This window comes from Varanus komodoensis, unplaced genomic scaffold (genome assembly GCF_004798865.1).
Source record: "Varanus komodoensis strain SLA01 unplaced genomic scaffold, ASM479886v1 scaffold15, whole genome shotgun sequence".
NCBI classification, from domain to species: domain Eukaryota; kingdom Metazoa; phylum Chordata; class Lepidosauria; order Squamata; family Varanidae; genus Varanus; species Varanus komodoensis.
This window is the reverse complement of record NW_025335440.1, coordinates 28,807,622-28,830,128: the sequence shown is the minus strand read 5'-3', so window position 1 is coordinate 28,830,128 and position 22,507 is coordinate 28,807,622. Positions and strand designations below refer to the sequence as shown.

At 41.1% G+C, this 22,507-nt stretch overlaps 1 protein-coding gene across 1 annotated transcript in view; it reads left to right on the top strand.

The window, feature by feature from the left end:
- The first annotated feature begins 1,427 nt into the window (after window positions 1–1,427).
- The window catches only part of CDK6 (cyclin dependent kinase 6), a 154,142-nt gene continuing 133,062 nt past the window's right edge, over window positions 1,428–22,507 (top strand). The window contains exon 1 of the mRNA XM_044424897.1: window positions 1,428–1,501. The gene's annotated coding sequence lies outside the window, so the exon portion shown is untranslated. The remainder of the gene's footprint in view (window positions 1,502–22,507) is intronic.

The window sequence follows — 22,507 nt, the reverse complement described above, 5'->3', positions numbered from 1 at the left end:
TGGGACTCAATCATCCATCAACCCATCGGTTTAATTTTTCAGAGTTGGAGGCTGTCCGACTGAGGGAAAGTTGATGCACATACTAGTGGGCTAGATGGACAAATGCCATTAGGAAAGGAAGCTTCCTATGCTCTGGTTCTACTTCCTTTGTTCAACTTTTGGCCCACTTCTGACTGCTCAGTCCTGGTGATAACCCCAGCCCAGAATCTGGCCTGATAGCAACTTGTGGAGTACTGGTAACATGGAGCCGGTTTATTGGATGGGTATTGGATGGGTTATGCCAGGGAGGGGGCACCAAGTTTTTTTGCATCATTGAAGACATTTCAACATTGAAAGAATATTGAGGGCACTCTCAAAAAATAGTTACAGTGAGGGGAGGGGAGGTTAGCCATTTGTACAATGGCTGCCATAATTCACATGACCCATCACAGAAGATTCATTTCCTGGAATCCAGACTGGGAGACCAGAAGAAAATCAACTTTTCCAAGAACCTAAGTAGGTCTGAATTCCAGAATACAAAACCACTCTTTTCCATCCAGCTGAAGACGGTAATGAAAGAACACTTTTTTTGTAGCAGGTTTGCCTTTAAAAAAACAATTAAATCTTAAGCAGTAAATTTAAAATCAGAAGGAAGAAGGAACCAGATGGGTGCCAAGAGATGTATCTGTGGGCACACTGGTACCTGTGGATCCCATGCTGTGAAGACCAAGGGTCACAGGGTTGCCTGTTGAAACTCTTGTAGCTTTTCAATAGGCCTCTTTTCATGATTCCTATGATTGCAGAGATGAAGCTTGTGCCAGCAAAGCAGTTCAAAGAACAGCGCCTCTGAGCATGAGTCATTATTTCCTCACTGATACCTATCTGGAAGTCTCATTAGTTGAGGAGTATTATTTATACTTTTTTATTTTTTAGCTTGCTGCAACCAAGGTAACAGCTTGTAAGGTTTTGCATGCTCTTCAAGTTGTATTTTTAAAAGTGGAACAATATTTTGAACACATCTATTGTTTTCCATTCACTCACACAAACTCATTAGCACAGTAACATCTTTAAAAGTATCCAAAAAGAGGAGAGGGGGAAAGGGGCAGTTAGTTGTCACCCAGTATTACCACATCCCCACAGCTGTAATAATACAACAGTGTGACAGTTGGCATATCAGTTACTGCTGGAGTGATAAATGCCACACAGTGAATCCTGGAGGAAAAAACCTGTTTTACTTGTTGATGTGTAAATTAAGGCAATGATCCTTTTCATTCAAAGGTTCTTATCAACCCCCTCCACTGCACCATTCTTTTCTTTTTTTTTAACCACAGAAATGCTTCCCAGTTAATGAAGGCATATTTGTCCAATTCCTTTAATTAAGAAACCCTTTGAAGTTATGATGTAACTGAATAGTCAACATTTAAAGACAACAGAGATGCAAAGTGTCCCTCCCACCATCAAGGCTGCTGCATAAGGAAGTAAGAACATGGATCTGAATAAATCCTGCACCAAATGGGGTGGGGTAAGTACCTTGAAAGTGGAGATAGTGTTTTTCATTGTGCTGCAAGGCATGACTCCTGCCATATGTTAACTGCATGGCCCACCACACATTTTCCTGTCCCCTGTATCTAATGTGTATGTAGATTGGAAAAAGGAGAGGTACGAGCTGAAATCAACAGTGCTTGCAGGAATTGGCAATGGATCTTGTGTAGTAAGAGGCAGTCCTATATACACTTAGGATGCAATCCTAGTCATGTTTGACTAGAAAAATGTCTTACAGTTGCCAGCAGTGCCAGCTGATGAATGCTGAGAGCTTAAGGACTTGTTTTCATGCCTCTGAACAAGCAATAGTACCTTACTTGCAAATAAGTCCCATGGACTTATGCATATGATTGCACTATGCACATGAATTATTGTGCAGTTGATCTACTTCCTTACCAGGAGAATTTTGATTCTACAAGTAATAACATTTCAAGAGTGACTAACAAAATTAAAAACATTGTCAGTTGGATCCAGATCTATCTGTGGTGGCAAAATTAGTTTTCTCTATGTATCTCATCCCACCACAGCTCCTATAAGTGACCTGAAAGTGCAACATAGGATGTCAGGAGACCCTACTGAATGGAATGAGGTGTCACATGGGTGAGACAAGGCATCCCCAAAAATTGTGCAGAGGGACCATCTCTAAGTGTAGTCCTTCCTCTTGCAAAAAGATGATCCTGGATTCAACGCTGTATAATTATAAGTTGATAAAGAAAATAAAAGTATAAAACAGCAATGGCAGGAAGAAACAAGGAAGGAAGACAAAATGATCTTTAAAGAAACAGCATCTAAAGAACCTGGACAGAATAAAACCATTTTCACTTGGTCCTGAAAAGATATGCACCTTGGAACCTGTGGGCCATGGCTGTACAACCAAGAAGGCCCCAGCCCAGTTGAAGGCAGTAGGAACAAAGAATATATATGAGGGCTTGCACAGTGAATTTAAGACTGGCAAGAGATGTGCCGCACATCAGGTCCCACTTAATAAGCCTAAGTGTCATGTTTGCTAACTGTGCTACACCCCATCAGTGGTGCAGTGGAACCAGGGCTGGCTGGGGTAACATCAGCAGGGACTCCTCATCTGCCACCCCTTCTGCTTCCATGTTCCCTCTGAGTTTATCTGCGATCCTCTTCATAGCTGAAAATAATTTCTCCAGAATAAAATGCTATTCCCCATTGTAATGTAAGCTAAGTTGGAGATAGCTTGGTCTTGAATGGGTGGTTAGGGTCCTTTAGCTTCATACAAGACATGCATCTTGGTGAAAGTAAAAACTGTTAAAACTGGTCTGTTGAAATGGACAAACACAGCTGCCTGCATTTTTGGACCCTCTTTGGAAGCCTGGTATGATGGGGTTTTGCATTTCAAAAGTCAATGCACCGTGTCTTCCAGGAGGTACATCATGGCAAAGTGAAGACTGGCCCGGCCCCAAGCATCATTCAGTAAAAGAGCGGTTCCGATGCTTGTTTCTTTCTTTCTTCCCTTTACCTTTTCCCAGTTATGATTTTATAAAAATCAAGGTTTTACCAGAGAATGACTACCTATGACCAGATTCTTTCTATCCAGGAGAAATCCAACCACTCTGACAAGCAGCATTCATAGGTGCCTCCCAAACTCTTATTTCTTGTACATGGCAGTATCTCACCATAGGACCAGCTTTGGTAATCAGGTTTGCCTGTAAAACACATTTAAAAGATATGCTCAGGAAAGCGCAATTCATGCTTTTAATGCTAGGAAATGGAGGTTTAAACAAACTGCAAACTACTTTACTGGAGAGTGTGCTGCCCAAAGAAATACATGTTGTATTTGTTATTGACATATGAAATGATGGCAGCTTGATGGATAGGCTGGTTCCATTTAGGGCAAAGGCCAAATAATTATTATGCAGCTGTACTACTGCCCTGCCCTACACCAGGACTTATATACTAATTCCCATCCTGAATGAATGGGGAAACACAGAGAGAAAGAGAGCTGAGCTAAGATGCTACTTGAGCAGAAGGTTTATTATTGAAACATTTCAATAATAAAAAGCTCAATATGTTTTGATTGAAATCTTCCTTAGGGACAATTGGTTCAGATACTTTTGATTTTCCTTTAAGGAAAGCCTCTCTCTCTTGAGATCCTTTTGGTAGTGAGACTTCTATAAAAAGGGTCTCAAGAGAGGCTTTTAATTGAAACCTATTGTTCCTTAGTGAGATTTTAATCAAAGCATGTTGGGCTTTTTAGTGCTTCAGAATAAACTTTCGTTTTACTACCAGCTTGAGGCTCACCTCTCTTTTTGGCGTGTGGATGTTTCTGCTGCATTTGTGGAGCTGACAACTTCTTCTGAACAGGAGTAAAGCAATTATTTTCACGTTATGCTATGGAATGTCTCTGTTTTCGTTTTCAACATATAATTCCACTCATGGCTGGTCCTACAAGAGTGAGGGATATGCTGAAGGCAGGTATGGTGCAAACCGGAGGTGTAGGAAGGCAGCTTTATGTGTGTGCATGTGCCCTGCTTTCTTCCCCCTCACTTCAGCACCCTCACTCAACTCTAGTAGGATCCTGCCAGCTTTGAAGCAAGAGTGACCTGTCCATCTGGTTACCTTCCGTACATGGAATGTGCAATGGTGTAGTGGAACCAGGGCTCACGGGTTTTTGATCAGCAGGGAGGAGGATATCACCTGCATCCCCTTGGAATTTTCTGTTCTTTTTGAACTTAGCAGTAATTCCCACAGTAGCTGGGAGTATTTTTCACCAACACATTATTATCATTCCCTATTGTAAAGCAAGGTATTTTGAGGATAGCTCAGTCTTGAATGGGACATTTAGAGGGTTTTTTTTAAGACCTGCATCTGGTGGATACAAACTACTGGAAGTGGTGATAGAGATCAACACAGTGACCTGAACAGTTGATCTCTCCTAGGAGGTGTGGCTATGGGGACAGTCATGATGAACATCTGCACTTCAAAATTTACCACTGCACCATTGGGAATAGATGGGAGCATCTTGTCCTTTGCCTTAGAAAGCAAAATATCTTGGGCCAGTCCCTGATTTCACTTGTTTGGTGTATTGTTCTTTACTGCTGATAGTACATCGTCAAGGATTTGATGGTGGGTGAGAATCACTGTTTTTCTAGAGTAGCCATCCCCAGTCTTGCTGCCCTGCAGTTGCATTGCACTACAGTTCCTGTAATCCTGAGGTCATTCTGTTGGGGATGATGGACACTGTAGTTTAAACTATCTGGAAAGCTTGGAACAGAGATACTGATGCCTTTATTGCATAGTGTACTGTGAGTATAAGTTGCTAGAATATTTATTCCAAATCATACAAATATGAGATCACACCCTGAATGACCCTGGATTCTAGTACTACGAAGATAGAGAAAAATGTGTCCCAAACCACTTTTTCCACACCATGCATAATTTTGTACACCTCTACCATGTCTTACTTGCCTTATCTCTTAGCATGAAATCTGTTTGTTTGCATTATGGTCAAATAAGAGCCATGTGAGGAATAGAACTCTAAACCAAAGCAAGGCCTAAACCCAAAGACTTCTATCTTATACTGATTCACTCTCTGATCCAAAACAAGGGAGAAGAAAGAAATGCAGGGTACACTAGCGAGCCCCACTTACTGCTTTCTTTAACTGTAGTAAATGCTACTGCAGGAAAGCAGCTCAGAAACCCCACTTGGACTTGTGCCAAGTAAGCATAGCATGACAGGAGTTCTGCGTGCATACTGTGTCCTGATGCTGGATCATCCTGGGCACACATAGCTGGTTCTTCCAGCTACCAAAGAATGTTTATTTTATTTATTAGGGAGGTTTATTATCCAACTTCTTGCTTCAAAAGAAGAGGAGGAAGAAAGGTAAGGAAGCTTTCAATGTAAAATTCAAAAGCAATCAACCAAACAAACATTTTTAAAAGATAATAAAATGTAAGTTTTTCATCTGTGGGGAATTTGATAGGGAATAAAAGTCCAACAGATTTTCTTGACTCAGCCCCATAAATTCCCTTTGTCAATCCCATCCTTGTGCTGATTTAATCTGATGCAAGTTGAGTCACTTTGTAGATTTCCATTTTTAAAACAGGCCACATTTTGCATATTTTTATTAAAAAGGGAAAATGTATGTAAAATACAGGCCTCAATTCCACACTTTGCGTAATTTTTTAAAATCACATAGGTGAATGCAAATTGCATGTTTTTGTGTAAATTTGTGCAAATTGGAGAAAAGGCTCAAATTCTGTAGAAATCTGAAATTGTCAAAAAAAATCAAGGTGGTCAAAGTGAGGTGTGTGTTTATGTGATGAGAAATTATGCTTCCATGATCCTTAGGTTTAATGATGCAAGAAGAACACCACCACCTCAAAGTTTTGGTCTGCACAAATCTACTGACTTTTACACAATATGTAACATCAACTGATCCAAAACTGGGCAGCTAGACTGTTAATGGGGAGTGGCTTATGAGAACATAAGATGCCACTTCTCCTCCAACTGCATTGACTGCCAGTTGAAGTCTGGGTCCAATTCAAAGTGCTAGTATTAACATTCAAAGCCCTAAACAGCCTGGGGCCAGGTTACCTGAAGGAATGTCCCATTCCTTGCCCCATATGTACCTACCCAGACCCTAAAGTCATTTTCAGAGGTCCTTCTCCAGGAGACCCTTTCAGAGGAAGTAAGGAGGATGGCTACCACAAGAAGGGCCTTTTCAGTTGTGGCACCCCAGCTATGGAATGAGCTTCTCAAAGAAGAGCTCTATTCTTTTCAGCACCAGGTGAAAACCTTTTTATTTGCCCAGTATTTTAATAGTTAACTTTTACACTTTAGTTTTTAATACTGCATTTTATACTGTACTGCTGCTAGGCCTCTTTGCTGATGTGATTGCAAGTTTCATGTCTTGTTTTTGTTGTTTTTAACCTTTGTTAGCCGCCCAGGGATCTTTGGCTATTGGGCAGTATTAAAATGTAAGAAAGAAATAAAATATTGTAAATTAGTTTTACAATATTGCACATTCCTTATCACAGCTAAAACTTTATGGAAAATTCAGGGAGCATGAAACAGAAACAGAGAGCTTGGTAGGCTAAATAACTGTCAAAATAAAAAGGTCTTCACCAAGTGGCAGAACAGGATTAAAACAGAACTTCCTAGGTAAGTTGTTCCAAGACACACAGAGAGACACAAAGAAGGCCCTTTCTGTATCCCAATCAGCCATAGTTCTGATGCTGGGAACTAGAGGAGTGTCTCTCTGATTGATTTATATGTGAGGAATAGTTTGTTAGATAGCCTAGACTTAAAGAAGTGGAGATGCACAGTCTCTCTGCTCTTTTTCCTCCCAGTGCACCTTGCTCAGAACTGAGTGAGGCCTTTTTTCTTTTTGGAAGTTTGGAACAAAAGGAAACCCTGGCTTTTATTCCAGTATTGAAAATAACTTTGGACTGCATCCAGATTCTGCCAAGGGAAAACTAGACTTGCCTACTCCTTCTTCTCCATGGCAGCTCCAACCTCCAGGCCCAAGAAAATGCTACACAGAAAGTCAGTGGACCCTGCTAACTTGTGGAGTGGGGAGTTTGGGGGAACCTCTGAAAAGTCGGCATGGATCCGTCTGTGAACAGAGCTATTTTGTCCTGGGTAGGTAGATCCTAGACCTAATCCTTTAACTATAGTCTGAAGAAGCCTTCGTAAGTGATTGGCCAAGACGCTAGACTTCTATGGGTGGAAGATCCAATCAGATACAAGACAATGTTGAGATATTTTATTGCTGTTTGGGGATTTCTAATCTTCAAAGTGGGTAATCAGTTTAAGGTAAGTGGCAGGCATCTGGCCTCCATCCCAGGCTCTGCTTTCTCTGAGAAAAGAAAGGGATTCCACAAGGCATCATAGTTGCTTCTTGCATTCCAAGCATTGTCTCAAAGATTAAGTTGGAATGGTTTTGCTGTTTACTGAAATCTCCTAGGTGTTGCAGATTTTATCCCCTTTGTGTGTGTGGTTAGCCAGGTGGAGTTTCTGTACTCAGAGAATTTTGCACAAGTGACAAGAGCAGTCAAGGAAAGGAAAAGCACAGCTATATGGAAAGCCTATTTTGATGGCTAATTTCTCAAAGCAAATGGCCAGACAACTGGTAATGTTGTATTCAAGCCCTGCCTAATTCACTGGTGCTAGGATTCTTTTACATACATTCCAGACTGGGGAAGCCAAGATAATCTGCTTAGAAAGGACAAAACCTTGACAGTTCATGTGGCTAGATATAAACAAGAACATAATTGTGTGTTACTCTGAGCTTTTCTTAACAAGGCTATGATAAATATATTTCATAAAGTTTTAATACACCATTGGCCAAGGTCAGTCTGTCACCTCCCCAAGCTTTTCCTTACTGCTAAAATCCAGACATCAGTAATCATGTCAAGGGTGGATCAATCAGCCACATTGCTCCACTGAAATGCTTGAAAATAAGTGAGTCATAGTTAAAGGTAAAGGTTTCCCCATGACATTAAGTCCAGTCATGTCTGACTCTTGGGGGTGGTGCTCATCTCCGTTTCCTAGCCGAGGGAGCCAGTGTTTGTCCGAGTCATAGTTACATGGAAGCAAACTTCGTTGTACACAATGGGATGTGCCCCTGAATAAACATGCACAGGATTGTGTTACACAATCCTCTAAGCAGCTCACAGTATATCAGCTGCAGCAGCACTACATGCAAATATGATGCACAAATACAGATTTCCATATCTTAAAACAAAAGAAAACCATTACTCATAAGCAAGAAGCAGCGTAGCACAATCGTGTAAGATCGCAGCCCTATGCCCCACTAAACTCAACAGGATTTTTTTTTTAGTTGATTGCACTGTAAACCCCTTAGAGTAAGGATGGGCAACATGTAGCCCTTTAAATGTTTTGGCCTACAACTCCCATCCGCTCTAGCCAGTACAGCCAGTGCATGTTCCCAATGCTCTCAAAGTTCTGGCTGGCTATAGGGGGACAGTTTCCACCAATCTCATAAAAACTGCAATGGAACTAATCTTGCACGAGTGATTTCCCTTTGCTTGAGCACTGAGGACAACAAAAACACTTGGCTGCGCTCTGAACGCCCCTTCTCTGCCAACATCAGTAGGTTATTGGAGCTTTTTGGGGATATCTGGACCAGCTTGTTCCCAGAGCTGCTAGTGATTAGAGCAGCCTTTCCCACCCTGATTGGCCTCCAGTTGCATGGGGATGATGGGATTACCCAAGTTGGGGAAGGCTGAGGTAAAATGGCAGACTATGAATGAGGCAACATATATTCACATTCTTACACAGCTATTGGGTAACCTTTGTTACCTACCTTTGGCTGTTGCTACAACAAACTTGGGGTGTGGAGAATCATATACACCATCTAGTGCTACTTGATGGCGAAGTAGGATAAAAATTAAAGAAACAAATCCTTTAGAAAAGCACCCAACATGAGGCCCAGCATGAAGCAGGATCATTTGGAGTTAGGGCACCCTGAAAATACCCCCAAGATCAGAGCAATTCTCCACCCAGGGACCTAACATACTCTAAAGATAGCATGTTCTAGACCAGCAGCTCCCAAACTTTCCTGGTGCTCCTGGAAATCCAGCAGCAAGCATCATCTGCTTACCACCCTCAGACGGATGGACAGACTGAAAGGGTAGATCAAGTAGTGAAGCAATACCTCTGGTGCTTCCTGCGTACCACCAAGATGATTGGGTGCATCAGCTGCCTCTTGCAAAATTTGCGTATATAAAACATCAAGCATGCTTCAACAGGGCACAGCCCCTTCTTTGCACTGTATGGTTTCCGCCCCCAGGACCATCCACACATTCCTTCTATGTCACTTGTTCCATCTGCTAACGAAGTTGTAACTGTCATTCAGAAGAACTGGGCAGAACTCTTAAAACACCTAGAGAAAGCCAAGGCAGCTTATAAACAACATGCACCCCAGAAATACCAAAAAAGTCCAGACCTATGCATTGGAGATAAGGTCTGGCTTTCCACACAGAACTATCCTTCATCATGGCTCTCAGCCAAGCTGGACTACCAATTCCAAGGTCCATTGCAGATCTATCATCAGGTCAATCCGGTCATGTATGAGTTGGAACTTGCACCTACTCTGAAGGTAAATCCAGTTATCCACATATGCCAGTTTTAAAAGTTCCATGTTAACCTTTTCCCTGATCATAAAACTCTGTCACCTCCACCAGTCAAGAGCCAAGGACATGATGAATACCATATAGCGAAGATCCTTGACTCAGACCATCTGAGGCAAACTCCATTATTTGATTGATTGGGAAGACTATGGCCCAGATAAATTATCATGGGAACCTGTAGAGAATGTCCATGCTCCCACCAAACTTCCAGCATTCCATAAAGCTGATCCTGACAAACTGTGACCCTAAAATGGGAAGGGACTTTCCCTCTTTTTGGACTGGGGTACTGTGAGGATCTGAGGCAGCTTCAGAGCTCCATCTGGTAGCCAAGGACCAGCACAGCAGCCCTGGTAGTTACAGGATTACTCCCCCAATCTACTGCAGCTACAAGAGTTCTCATGAATACCACCCGGGAGCTGTGAGGGACGAGCTACGTAAGAACTGGCTCTTCCACCCAGAAGCTACCTTGGCAATGAAGGTCTTCAAACCTTCATTATGATCTGGACTCTTGAACCTTGCTCCCGCTCCTGCCCCATGGTACATGCTCCTGTCTGCATTGCTTCCTTGGTTTCCTGACCCCAGGCTTGCTTGACCATGCTTTAGCCTCTTGGACTGAACTTACCTTGTTCTTCTACTCCTGGCACTGACCTTGAACACTTGGTTAAGCTTTGGATTGGATTTTGGATTGGCTGTTCTAATCTAGCTGCCTGAGTTCTGGTGCCCATCCCAGTTAATCAGCCATCCATGCCCCATCAGGATTTGAGGAAGCTTCAGGGCTGCACTTCCTGGCCAAAGACCATAATAGCAGCCATGGTGGTTGCAGGACTGGGCTTATGGCCCACTACAGCCACCTGGGCCATCACGAGCACTACCTGGAAGCCCTGAGGGAAGAGGTATTTAAGGACTGGCTCTTCCCTCCAGAAGCTGCCTCAACAATGAAGGTTCTCTAAGTTGTTGGAGTGGTCCTTGTTCATTGGCCTTCTGGACTTGCTCCTGGAACTCTGCCCATTGTCCTGCTCCCACTCCTGGACCCTGCCCAGCTTCCTGGTCCTTGCTTGCTCCATCGTCTGCTCCAACCCCCAGGTACCTGCTTCCCTCGGCATGGTCTCTTCAGCTCCTGATCTGTTTTGATCATGCTTGCTTCTCAGACTGACTCTGTCTCACACCTCCACTCCTTGCTCTGACCCTTGGCCTGTCTGACCGTGATTTGGACTGGCCCTTGTGCCCCCATTTGTTTGTCTGGGTCCTGGTGCAGTCTGGTAGGCAGCTGTCCACACCCTGGATGCTGACAGTCCCAGATGCTGACACTGTACATGCATAGCAGGGTTTTCAGTTGCATGTACTCTTATGTATATATAGTGATATGCACAGGTCCTGATTTCAGACTGTTTAGCAAAAACTGGATAGCCCCAGGTTCTACTCCTTGCTTGGCCATGAAGCTCATTTGGGCCAGTCACTGACTCTTAGCTTAACCTTGAGACCATTTCAGGTAAAGATGGGGTAAATTGCTTTAAATAAATAAACCAACCTTACAGGGTTGTTGTAAACATAAAAACATGAAGAGAAGGGTTATATACTGTCTTGGGTTCCTTGGAGGAAATCTAACAAATTGATATAAATAAATACTAATAATGTGAAATTATAAAGATTATTGGCTAGTTAGAATACTGCTTTCTTTCCTGGCCCTAATCCATGCCTTAACATGAAAGGCAGCCCAGATCTACGCTCTTAACCACTATACCATATTGGCTCTCAAATGCCTCAAATGATATGAAGTGATAGAACTGTGTCTGTGGTATGTTCTCAATACCTCATTCACATATGGAAGTCATCATTTGATATACAATATTTGATTATTAAAATTATTATAATATTGTGTGTGTATTTAAACCATGACTCATCACAGTGGCTATTGCATCACCATGTCCCAACACCTGCTTACAGACCAAAAGCATTTCACTGCTTTATTCATGATGGATTTTCTGGTAATGAAATATTTGACATGATGGCCTGACAACTGCCCAGAAGCAACTACCAGCACAGCCTGCCTCCTCTTGTGTCATTAACAAGTTCTGATTTGCAGAAATCAGAAAATGAATCTGCCATGGTATGGTGATGAACATGGTCACCTGCTAATGTCTGTGGCTGAAATGGTTTTAATAGGACAACTACAGGCACTGCTTCTCCAGGTTTTAGAAGGCCCTTGGGCAAGACACCCTTGATGGGTCCCCTTCCTCAGGGTGACTTTACTTACTACCAGCACTGTCAACAATTGCTATTGTTGCTCCTCCTGTTCCTCAGCATTGTTACATGCTCAGAGTCAGCAAGCAGGCTGTGGCGTTGCAGCTGCTCCTTCTCACCACCGTTCCTTAGGCCAGGGTGAGAGAGGCAGCTTTGCCTAGCACCTCTGCCCTTCTGCTATCATGTGTGGCAGCCAGAAAATGTCACGTGCAGTCTCTTGGTCACATTCAGCTCAAATGGGGTCACTCTGAGCCCTGACAGGACCAGCTAACGCGATCCAGGAGTGGTGGCATGGAATCCTCTGCAACACATATAGCCTTGTGGCAGATGAGGGAAGCATTATTTATTAATTTTTCGTTTACTGTGCAAAACTGTGTGCTTCTTTCCAATAAAAGTATCAAAGTGGTTAACATAATAATATGACAATAAAAGGACAATAAAATCGCCCAACACTCAACAATAAAGCTGTAACTAGTAACTGGGTCACACCTCATGGAAAACCTACACAAAGAGGCAGGTCATAAGCAGTGTCTAAAGGTCAAAAGCAGAGACACCTGTCTGGTGACAATGTGGGGCGCACTCCAGCAGCCAGGTGCAGCTACACTCAATGATCTCCTGCAGGTGTGCCTGAACTGAACCACAGTGACAGGAGCATGTGGCATCTTCAGAAGTGTCCTCCTGCAGGATCCGTGACTGGACAGAAACATAAAATGTTAGACAGTCCCCAAGGTAACCCAATCCTAAGTTGTTTAGGGCTTTGTACATGAATAACAAACTGTCTGGGCACTGAGGTGATCAGATGAAGCGCTTCTGGTGGGTGTATGTGAACTTGTGGTCTGTTTGGAATCTACCTGGAGTGGAAACTTGCATGTAGAAGCTCTCTGTTTTTCTGTGAACTTTCTGCCTGTTGAGGTCAGCAGGCAGCAACAGTGTTTTGAAGACTTTTTATTATTAAAACAACCCTTTTAAAATTAGACTTTTTATTAGTAAAATAAGCCTTCCCTAATTTTCATTGTTACAATCTAATTTAAAAAAGAATCAAAATAATTTTTTTCTTCTATCTCCTTTCTTCAATAGGGAATCCTATTGGAAGTAGGATAGTCTATGAGTCTTATAAAGGAAAAAAAAACACCAAATGCAAAACCTTAAATTTGGCCTTGTAGCTTATTGGCTGTTCTTTTAGCAAAGGTGTAAAATGCCATCCAAGAAAAAAAAAGGACAGCAAGTGAAAATCTTGTGGATTGTAGACTTAGATTGAGGTTGGAAACAGGTCCATACTCCACTGTTCCTCACAGCTAGCGTGGCAAGAGCTGTGCTGGTTTCTTATCAAGATCAGAAACCCCATCTTGGAGAAGGAATAAAAGGGAGAGGAAAGATATGAAGATCTAGAGGCCAGGATTTGATCTACTCAGACAGCTCTCAGGCTCCCTTCTCTGCCCCTCTGACATAGTTAGACAGGCCAACAAAAAACGTGCAAAATGCAGGACAGGGAAGCAAATACTACCTCCAGTGCTCCCGTTGCTCTGTGTAGGATGCTCTTACATCTCCAAGTTTGGGGATTTACAACCATCACAATAGGATTGTGCAGGAGCATAACATACAGTTGAAATCTGGTTCCAGTAATCAGGTGTGTGTTTTCTGATTCTTACATAAGCAGTCCAACTTTACAGTGAACTGATATGGAAAATGTGCCAAATGTCTGAAGTTTAATTTAAACTAATGCTAGAAGGAACACTTGCCATTTATCCACCTAGAATTTCCTGTTTGTTTGTTAGCTTGCTTTTTTAAAAAGAGAGAGCACCAGGAGAAAGCATAGATGTCATTTTGACTTTTCATGTATGAAAAGGTTAAGGCTTTAGTGATTTGGAAATAAATTGAGTCAAATTGCCTTATATCAGATTGGATCATCTTCAGGGTTTCAGTCCTACCTGGAAATGCCAGGAACTGAAACTTGGTCCTTTTGCATGCAACGCTCTGTCACTGAACAGTCCCCCACCAGGGGGGAAAAAAGTGGCAGTAAATGTATCATTTCAGACTGCAGGTGGCAATTCCTTTCTCAAAAGCACAGAAAATCAATGAGAAGGTTATTCCACAGCCCTTCTTCCTGATTTCTAGCTTTCCATGTGTATGTGTGCAAAGGGAGCAAGGGAGAGGAATGAAATAGCATAGTCCAGACACAGATTTTCTACTTCACTGATTGCTTGCAACTGCTAGGTTGAAATTTTGTTGTAGCTCTGTTTGTTGGAGAGTTCTGTGTAGCTCAAAAGCAGGCAGGCTTTCATGCTAGCACAAATCAACCCAATAATTTGGCCAAATATCACCTTACCTATTATAAAAGAGCTCATTCAATGGTTTAGAAAATGCAGTTGGTCTGTAAGAAAGCCATTTGAGCCTCAAAGGGGAGTAATTGATATAAAGAATCAAAAGTGCTGTGACCATATCCAGCATATCATTAAACTAGCAGCTGTTCTGAAAATAGATCATTTGTGAGAGAGAGAGTGAGAAAATGAAAATGCACGGAGTCTTGGCAGCCCTGCCTTATTGTAGATGCTGGAAAGCTATTGAAACCTCAATGAAGTATCATCTAACTTGTAAAGATAAGGAAAAATGAAAAAAAAAAATAATGAACATGAACCTGCCAAGTATATGCTTACCTGGATTTAAATGTGCTTTGAACTAATGTTGTAAACTGCCAAGACAACTTTAGCTACAGATGGTATCAAAATGAGATATTATTATTATTATTATTATTATTATTATTTACAAAACTTAAGGAAATTAACCTAAGACTTATCTGGTCTGAACACTGATTAAAGTTAAAAAAAACACCCTGAAATCTGCAGGTGTTCCTAAAAATAAATTAAAAGTTCTGGGATTGTACACCTGTTACCTTTGGGAAAGGGTTAATTTACTGTTAGCAATTTGAAGATGAATGTATTGTGATAGATATTCCTCTACCTTCCTTTCAAATTAACATAAAATATCGGTAAAAAAGGGCTCTGCAGTTTTATCCAGTTTCACCTAATGTGTGAAACTTGCAGCTGTTATAGCTATCTGAAAACCATAGCAGGATGATTCAATCAAGGCTAAAACATCAAACTGACTGAATTGGGTGGCAGTGATCTGGTTAATTAAAGGACTCCAAGGTACTCTCTCAAAACATTGAGGAATATAATATACCTTTACAAAACTCACTTCTTAATCTAAAAGGCATGGAAAGATTGATGGCTTTTCAGAAAAAAAATGTGGCACTGAACCACAACAGGTTTCAACATTCCCCCATCAGCCATACTGTCTGGGGAATGCTGGGAGTCGTAGGAGTTTAGTCTCTAAACACGTACACAATTGCATCCATAGAAATGTTAATAATACATAATGAGTCATTAAATAAACACTATTTGGCATCAAAAATCTGTCATTGCTGGCAAAGAAAATGGTTACTTGGAAGTGATTTGTGGCAATGTATGATACACACAAGAATGCACTAGGTGATTTCAAAGTGTAAACTTATTTTGTCTTTTAATATATTTGTTTTTTACTTGCTATAATCAGAATGTTTACTGTAGTATAAAGAATAGACAATAGCTTTTGGAATGACATTCCTTAGAATTATTAAAACAATACAGTGCTGAAATGATGGAGGAACTTTTCCTAGAGAGCAAAAATTGCATAAATGGAACCCAAAGTTGCATCATGGACTTATCAGTTGTAGGTGGGTCCCTCTTGAACTCTCTCCCTGTCAGTACATTGAACTCAGAAATATGCACATATTAAAAAGAAAGAATAGTGTCTTTTGACAACCATTTAATGCTGGGGGTGCAATACTTCTTTAACTTGTGAGCATTTTCCCTCCTTTATAGTTCATAGTTAGGCAGTGGGGTCAGGATGGAGAAGGAATTGAAGAGAGAAAAAAGTTCCTTTCAGTCTCTATTTCATGGTTTTCTCTATGGAGAGGTAGCCCTCTCATTTTTGTAAATCAATGTCTCTTCTAGCCATCATTGTGTTTGGAATCCCCCCAATGGACTGACAGCATGAATTTCAGTTTCTCACAGCAGGAGACAAGCAGTCTGGAAGCCAACTAGTAGGATGTCTTTGTCGTCATTTGACAATTCAGATGAGGACAAAAGTTCTCCTGCAGGTTAGGAAGATGGATTTGATTACTATGTGTTCAAAACAGAATTCATTCCTAAGGTTGCCTTGCAGTGTGAGAGAAAAACAGAACAGATTTGCCTCTGTATGCGTGACAGGCCCGAGCTGCCAAAAGAACCTGGGCTTGATTTCATTAGCACCCAATACTGGCCCAAAGATTTTGCGGCTTGGAGGGCAAGGATAAGATGCTGTCTCTCCCCAGCCCCTAGCACATTATCCAAATGGTCAGGAGTGGCATCTTAGTTTAATAGTAATGACAGGACAGCATTCCCTTGTGCCTATGTCACGGTGGCACCAAAGCTTTGCCATCCAGGTCATCACTTCTATTATGCTAGGAGCAACCCTAACATCAGTCTGTCAGTGACAGGTTGGCATTTCTGAATATGCCTATAGTAGATGTTTATATTAGGCCATGATGACCACTTACCTGGAATCCAGCACCTGTATTATCTGCCTGGAATATCTTTTCAATGTCTGCTGTTATAACCCTGTGAAGGAGGTTAGACTTTGAGCTAATAATTAAAATCACTCCAAGAGCCTTGTGGCCAAATGGGGATTTAAACTGGGTTTCCCATGTCAACACAAGACAGTCTTCTAGATACTGGCTTTTGTGTTTCTGAAGGGGTCCAGCAAGGGCCACCGGAGACATTTTGTTACCCGAGGTGAAGGACAAAATGGCATTTCATTCTATTCCACATACAAAAGCCTACCAGACTTGCAGCTGAATCCTTGACACTGGCAACAGGATAGTTTTCTTCATGTCTAAGCACAGCAGACTAGTTTAGAGAGAACAGGACAGGACACACTTGGTGCACACAACTCTGTCCTCCAGAACAAACATCTCTTGCTCACCACTGCCTGGCACCAGCTTGTTAGCTCCTCAGATGAATGTTGTAATGCAGCAGTTGCATTGCTTGCATCATGGGAGCAGAGCAGTGCACACACATGCATGATGCCTACTAGAGAACAGGCCTTGGTCAGCTGTGTCTCTGCCTCTTCACTTGGTTAGGGACATTTCACAATAGCATTGGGTGTGGAATGTTGGACAATCAGTTTGAGGGAATGAGCAAAACATGAAGCTCTCCAAATTGCACCTCAGAGCCCTTTCTGACTCATGACTTGATCAGAATGAGAACCTCATGTTTTTCACCCAAAAATTCATGCGTATTTTCATACAGGTTTTACCAGTGATATGCATCAATGATGTGGGTCTTTGAAATATGCACATTTTTCTTCCATTAAGTAAAGTGTTAGCTCATAAGTTTCTTCAGAAGTACAAAATTTTTGAACAAATTTTTGTTGTCATTGATCCATGAATCACATTGCGAGCTTAGAATGTACAGCCTTTGACTGCAGATTATGGTTGCCTCACTCTTCTTAATGGCCCTGGACCAAGGAAGTGGAACAGAAAAGTGGAAAGCACAAATTTCAATATGCTAATTTACATATGGTCTAAAATCTCTCTGGGTGCATGTCTTTAAAGAATACCCATATTTGTTTTTTTTAAATGCATGGACGGGTGATTTCAGGGGAAAACACCTCAGGCAGAAAGATTCTGGGGGAGGCAATAGGTGAAACACAGGTGGGAAAAGGCCAGCTAATCCAGCAGGTTCATATGAAAGGGATTATTAGGTTCCCTGCACCTTTAATTCAGTAAATGCCTATGGGCAGAAGGGCGATGGGATAGATGGCCTCCCAGAGATTTGGGGGCTCCAAATGAAAGAGTAAAGGCTCTAGCCATAGAAGGTCATTCCCTAGCACCACCTCTGATGCAGAATTGCAGACCTGTTCAGCCACTGGTATGGAAGGCCACTGGAGAGAAAATCCTTGATACGGCAGCATAGTAAATAAATATAAATACACCAAAATGGAATGTCTTTGTTCACATGCACCTTCTTCTAGAATATTTCACTCAATTCTTCTTTCCCTTGATTTTTCATTTTTTGCCTTCCATGAGACTGTCAAGATTCCATGCCTCTAAAGCATACTGAATCCTCAATGGATTTTTTTTTTTTGTTTCTGGTGGAGATTTCTTTATTAGGTTGCCCCCTCTACTCCTACCAAAAAAAGGATTTGTTATGCTTCTTCAAACCTTGGCATTCCTCCAAACATATTGATAATTTATTATTGTTTCTGGGTGGAGTCATTCTGGCAACTTAAGGAGCAGCACCAAGAAAATTGAATTGGCTGTCAGCATATATAATTTTGTTTTTAAGTATCTCTCCATATGCATGAGGAACTTGTACATATATTGCTCATATGCACATGAGGCATTTGTACATGCATTATAATATTTAACTGCATCTATTCTACTCTAATTTCTACAGAACATCTGGGTGTTTTTTAAATAAAAGACAAAGGTAAATTAGAAAAGAAAAATGGGATGAGGTCTTCTGTTTTGCTTTCTCTGCAAATAAGAGGAAACAAAGACTCCCCACCCAAGGATAAATATATTTTAAGCACTTGCATCCCTGCCAAATATAATGTCTCGAAATCTGAGTCTTTATTCAAATGTGCAGTATGCACTCTGACCCAAATTCATGTGCTGCCTTTCAGCCAGTAATTTATTGGTAACTTTTATTGTAATCTTACTATGGTAACAGGGATACACATGCCCAATTTAAGCAAAATGGATATACATTCGTTAAACATCTCTGTTAAACATCTCTGTAGAATAGAATCGTTCTACAGAAACACTGAAGTGAGTTGCCTAAATCCAAATGACCTATAATTGGCTCATGGACAACAGCTCTGGAAGTAGCCCAAAACCACTAGTCTCAGTTCTGCCTGGTTGCATGTGAGGGAGAGATGAAAAAATGAGGCTCCCTCCATCAGCACTACTGGAACCAGCAATCACTTGCCTTCTCCCCCCTTTGAACTGAATTCTTCTGCACCTGAATCACAGAATAGTAGAGTTGGAAGGGGCCATGAAGGTCCCTGCTGTTGCAGGACACCAAGTTAGGTACTTCCTCTAATTTGCTGCATCAGGAGAACAGACAAATCAATGCAGCCTCCTGTGTAAGCTCACCACATCATTTCTCCTCTCACAGAAGTATCTCTATCAGCAGTCATGTATTTGAGAAGAAGTAAGCCAACAAGGAACCTTTGTTGGTTCACCTGGGACCAAAGGCCATTTAACTCTTCTTCCATGACTACTTCAGAATACTGACCATGCTGCTTGGCCATCCTGTAAGTTCATGATGTTCTGTAAGTTCTGTAACAAGAAAGGGTTGGTGCCTGAACATGCCAATTCTCCTTTTCCCTCCTCATGCTTTTTGTATCATGTATCTTAGATCAAGCGTAGGCAGAAGGGAGTTCTCCAGATATTTTGGATTTGAACTCTCAGAAGTCCTTTCCAGCGAGGCCAATGGTCAAGAATTGAGACATCTGCTTTCTACCCACCCATATGAGGTATTATGTTGTAATTGCAAAATGTCAGTGCTGCAGCAGCAAAATGGTATATAATAACAATAATTGCAAGATACAGCTATTTATATGAGTAAATTTTGAAGAAAGCATCTTCAAGAGGAAGATAGCAAGATTTACCTTTCTTTTGTGACTCCCTGTTGTGAAGGAAGATTGGTAATGTTATAAAAGCTGTTTTGGAAGTTTATCCCTTAAGATAGGACCTGTCAGGCTTGTAAGGTTCAGTGGAACACCATTTAAAAAACAATTATTTTGGACCATAAAAGGAGCATAATAATAAGGCCTGTTGTCACTCACAATGATATTAAAAAATGCCCACTGTACTTTAAGCAGAGAAAGTACCACGGTTGCTCAATAGATACAGGAACACCTGCCATTTAGCAGTTAACTGCAACGATATCATGTTCTAAGTGGCAGGTGTTAAGAGTACTCATAAATCCTAAGAGTGTTTAAGGCCTGGGTTACCACAGATTAAAATGTTTGTCTGGGAGGGTAGTGTTCCAAGCTGTGCCCTCACACATCCACATGTAACTCTTTTGGAAGCCTCCATTTAATGCATCTATATAATTTAGTGGTGATTGAATTGTTCTTCATACTGTATACCTCATATAACTGACCTTAGGTTCTTTGATGGTGTAACACCAAGGCCAATTAAAGTAATTACACAAGCAGGAGAAGAGCTCTTCTCTGGAAGCGGAATAAAGGTTTGATTTACTCAAACCAAAAAGAATAAATGAAACAGGATTATAAGCCATAGTAGCCAGAAAACATGTCATCTGAATTTTTGCTTCTTTTTCTCCTTCCTTCTTCTTCTCACATGTGTTCATGTCTGTGTGGTAGGGATGTACAAATTGATCTAAATCCAGTCAGTCAGTTTTTCATGAGTATAATCATAAGTGTATTCCATCCTGTGTCATTCTTGTCCTATCTATGCATACATTTTATCCATAGATCTTTCCCTGACAATCACATTTTTGTATGCAATTTTGGAACTAAAGACTGCAGTGCAGTCTTTGCAGAAATGTCGAGTTCAAAGGGTAACTGTGCTCATATCTGTTTACTAGCCTAGTAAGTTTGAGTTACGATGGTTCACTTAAAAGTGTGGACCAAAGATAATCCTTCAGCACCTCTACCTTGTGCTCCTAGATAAATTTCCAAAAGAAAATATCTAGAAGTCAGTGATTTGGATTGCTAATAGACTCTTCCATATTTATTTTAGTCTTTATTCTCCACACACAGGTGCTTACAAATTCTTTAGATGATGACAAAACCCTCTAGTTCCACTTTAAAAAAAACTTTCAGAGGGCTTTCTTAGAACAATGGAAATGTAGCATCATTTAAAGAAGGGGAAAACAGGCCATTTCCACTTACATATTTCTACTTTCCTGCTACATCACAGTGCCACCTAGAGGTTTTGTACTGGAAAAGCAGAAAATCAGATGTTCTTCAGGTAGTGCTTGGATCTTAATTCTGTAATGAAGCGAGCTATAGTGAGCGGATTAACAGCTTCATGCAGAAAATCTCTGACCATCCGTTATGGGGATATAATAAAATATACTTTGTAATAATATTTTGAAGGTCCCCATAAATTATATTCATGTTTGGAACTGAAGGGTGGCTAACAACTTTTTTTCCTTGAAAGCCTTTTCACACTGCCAGTCTATTGTAAGAAAATGATGCAAAACCAATTATTATAGAGAAAAACAGAAAAAAGGTGGCATCTAGTTCATTCCTTATACATAAGGTGCTGAGAATCTTTTGTCCTTGTAAAGTAGTTGGACCACAACTATGAACAATAGAAGAACCATGTAGGATCAGACCAATGGTCCCTCTAGTCTGGCATTCTGTTTACACGATAGCTGCCCACAGGATCCATCAAGCAGGGTATGAGTACAACAGCATTCCTTGCCCAGGTTCCCCAAAACCATGGTATACATAAACATACTGCCCCTTGTGACAGTGAATTAGATATTTTTCTATATGCTATGTGAAGTATTTCCTTTTATCTGTCCTCTCTCTCCCACTATTCAGCTTCTTGGTTGATCCTGGGTTCAGGCATTATGGGACAGGATAAAAATGCCTCGTTCTACATTTTTCTCACTTCTGTTAGCCCCAGCCAGCAGATCCAACGGTGACAGATTATACCATCTAACAATATCTAGGTGGTTACTCATGCCACATCCTTCTATACATCTACACATTTTTCCTGTCACCTGGATAACAATGCAATAAAAATGTTCAGATTAACTTGATCATGATGTTGCACTCATCACTGTTTTGGTTATGAGTGCTAAGAAAGTTAGAAGGGGGTTCAATAGATATATAAAGTTGCTTGCAAAGGAAATAGGAGCATTTTTCCTCTTTCTCCCTGCAGCACCGAGAAAAGCCATCCTTGCAAACTTCAACTATGACCATTTTTTGAAGTCTTTAAGCTGTTGCAAGGCTCTTTTCAGTCTTGGACAAGCAATTGTTGGTGACCATCCACCTTGGCTTCTTGTGGATTCGGTTTTTGCTAGGAAGCAAATTCCTGAACCATGTTCCTGTAGCTGTAGTATTGTTTATTTATTTATTTAAAGTTTTTATATGGCGTCCCCTTGCTATATAGCTTCGGGACGGCTCACAGTGGTGGAATTTAAGTTCCACCTTGTCTCTAAGATGATCTTTTTGTATTTTTGTGCTGCATGAAGACAGAGAACCAACAAATTGCCTTTCACTATGTAGTTAAGGAAGGTGAATTTTCTACTCCCATACCAAACACACCAAAAATTACAAATGCAAAATGAATACAATTCAGACTACCCATGTAGTTCAGCAGTGTATGGACTAAGATGTAAAAAGAGACTTCTGAACTCAGGTTCGCCCTCTTTGTCTGCTTCTTAGAGTTTCTACACACGGAACCATGTGTACATTTCTGCACACAGAGCTATGCATTTGTTATTTGTTTGTTATTTGATTCTTGACTGCAAGATCTCCAAAACACACTATTTCATCCTTGACATGTCCTATTAACTCTTGTAATGTTGGAGTTAATAATAATAAAATATTG